This window comes from Brachyhypopomus gauderio, unplaced genomic scaffold (genome assembly GCF_052324685.1).
Source record: "Brachyhypopomus gauderio isolate BG-103 unplaced genomic scaffold, BGAUD_0.2 sc453, whole genome shotgun sequence".
Lineage (NCBI taxonomy): Eukaryota > Metazoa > Chordata > Actinopteri > Gymnotiformes > Hypopomidae > Brachyhypopomus > Brachyhypopomus gauderio.
In genome coordinates this window covers 57,501-59,841 of record NW_027507274.1, presented here as the reverse complement: position 1 = coordinate 59,841, position 2,341 = coordinate 57,501, and the positions used below count along the sequence as shown (strand labels likewise).

The 2,341-nt window shown below is 39.8% G+C and overlaps 1 non-coding gene across 1 annotated transcript in view; it reads left to right on the top strand.

Annotated features, from left to right (window-relative positions):
* Positions 1–2,272: 2,272 nt before the first annotated feature.
* Positions 2,273–2,341, top strand: part of LOC143506273 (U5 spliceosomal RNA) — a 119-nt gene continuing 50 nt past the window's right edge. Inside the window, exon 1 of the small nuclear RNA XR_013128234.1 lies at positions 2,273–2,341. This exon is cut by the window's right edge and continues 50 nt beyond it. This is a non-coding gene — a small nuclear RNA (U5 spliceosomal RNA).

The window sequence follows — 2,341 nt, the reverse complement described above, 5'->3', positions numbered from 1 at the left end:
ACTAAACACTAAAACCGAATAGTAAAAACAAAGGGTGTAAAAATATTTTTTTCTGCGTAATTTCTACAATTTTATATTTCCACGTTTATGGTTTTCAACAATCGCACTCATTGCATTATGGTAAAGACGTTTGACGTCACACATGCACGCGCTCCTCCTTCAGCACGCGCGCGGACGGGTTCATAACGTCGACTTCGCCGTCTCAGGAACGTTTGTCCGCCTTAGAAACGTTTGCACCTTGTCAACAAGTTGACTGTTTTTGAAGTTTTAGAGCGAAATGGTTTTATTTTTGGAGACTGCATGTGAAGATATTTGAAACGCGCTTTTCTCAATCTGGTCAGCTACCGTTTTCCAGCTAACTTTTTCCACTGTGCTAGCTACTGACCCCTGTGTTATTGGGTACGCTAACTTGGTAAGTAAATTGTTTATTTACCACGACATTTCACTGCTATTTTCTGCATCATATGTATTTAGTGTCTTCGTGGTTTAAGCAACAGGCAACCTATATAAGAAAAAGTAATTTTGCAAACCCTTTTGAGCTAGTTACCTAACAGCTAAAATAATAACTCGAGTCAATTGAATTCAAATAAACCAATCAGAGCGAAGAGTGTCAGGCGGCCCGCCAATCGCGTGTTGCGCATGCGCGTATCAGCGCGATCTAAGCGCGTTTTCAGGACTGTCCAACCGTCAACGGAAAGAGCCGCGAGTCTGTCTTACAAACCTCAGACCACACGGACATCCAGACATTAACGCAAGAAAGAACATACTGCAGTCTGATGGAGCCACACAGAAGGATAAACGTCGGAGTTGTTTCTCTCCAAAGAACAAAGCCGGACATGGACGGACCTGTTGCTGGAGTATATTCACTCTTCTGATCAGGTAACGCTGTTTACTTTTAATTTAGTATACAGGAAAAACGAACCACAACGATAATCCGGTAATATAAGATACATCGATGGCCATTGCGTGTCTTATTTTACTCTCTTCTTGCATTTTTCGGGGTTTTTGTTGCTTATTTCCGATGCTAAGGCTACTGACTAACATTGTTTTATCTCGATGTTGCTGAAGTTATATTGTGAAATGCGCGGGCAGTCGTGTCGGTTTGGTGTTTTGGTCTTGTTGCAGTTATTTTATAATTATTTTGTCTTGCGTGCTCACAGCTAACTTTATGTTCTCTGTCACCAGTCACGACAGTTTCTTTAGTCGGACTAATTATTTAAGCACTGGAATTAGCGTACTAAATGGAGGATATTTAATGTTTTATATTGATAGGTCCGTGAAAACAGGTTTTGTATCCTGGAATTTTGATTCGTGAATGTAAAACATGGTTAAAATAATAAATAATGGGTAAACAAGGTAATGTAATATAAGGACGCATCCAGTTTTTTCGGATGTGCATTGTGCTGAGCTCAGTAATTAGTCAACTTACACAGTCGCCATCTTGGGGGGGGGGGTCCATCTTGCTATCAGTTTTCACGTATCGGTGCATTTGAAAAGCAAACATGGCGTGAGCCAGTTTTTATTGAGATACGTTTCAGTTTTTTAACCCCATTTCATTTAATGGTTTAAAAGAAATATACATTGATTTAAACACGCGTCACACAAATGTAACAAATGTAATACATTTAACAAATGTATTATACTTGTTTAGTGTTTGTTGCTGGTTGTATGGTATGATCAGCCTGTTTATTTTAATGAATTTGTAATGTGTGTGTGTGTGTGTGTGTGTGTATGTATATATATATATATATATATATATATATATATATATATATATATATATATATATATAATATATTATAAAACTTTATTTTTACATTTGTTGGTTGATTTGTCTGTCTGTCTGTCTGTCTGTGTGAATAAATAAAACAAAGCAGCCAAAAGCGCTCACTCCTTTAAAAAAAACCAGAATAAGTAAGAATGAAGGGGAGTGAGTGGTCTCTGTCTCTCTCACTGCCTTGTCAGCTGGTCACAAATGCAGTGCGAGCGGAGGCCACTCCCCTTTCGGCGGTTTGCAGTTTTCCCTCCGTTTTTGTTCTTTTTTTTTTTTTTTTTTTTTTTTTTTGAGATTGTTACTGTTTTTTCCCCCTCTCTCTCTCTCTCTCTCTCTCTCTCTCTCTCTCTCTCTCTCTCTCCATTATAGCCTGCCAGCCCTGCCTGCCTGCCTGATGTTGCCAACAAGCCACAGCCCCGCAGGCTCCTCCCTTGTTACCGCGAACAAACGAGCTAGGCTTTAGGTTGGCGTAGCGGGACGCCTGAGCCTACATGGCTATAGCTCGGGTTTCTCTTCATTCACGCACAAATCTTTCGCCTTTTACTAAAGATTTCCGTGGAGGGGAAC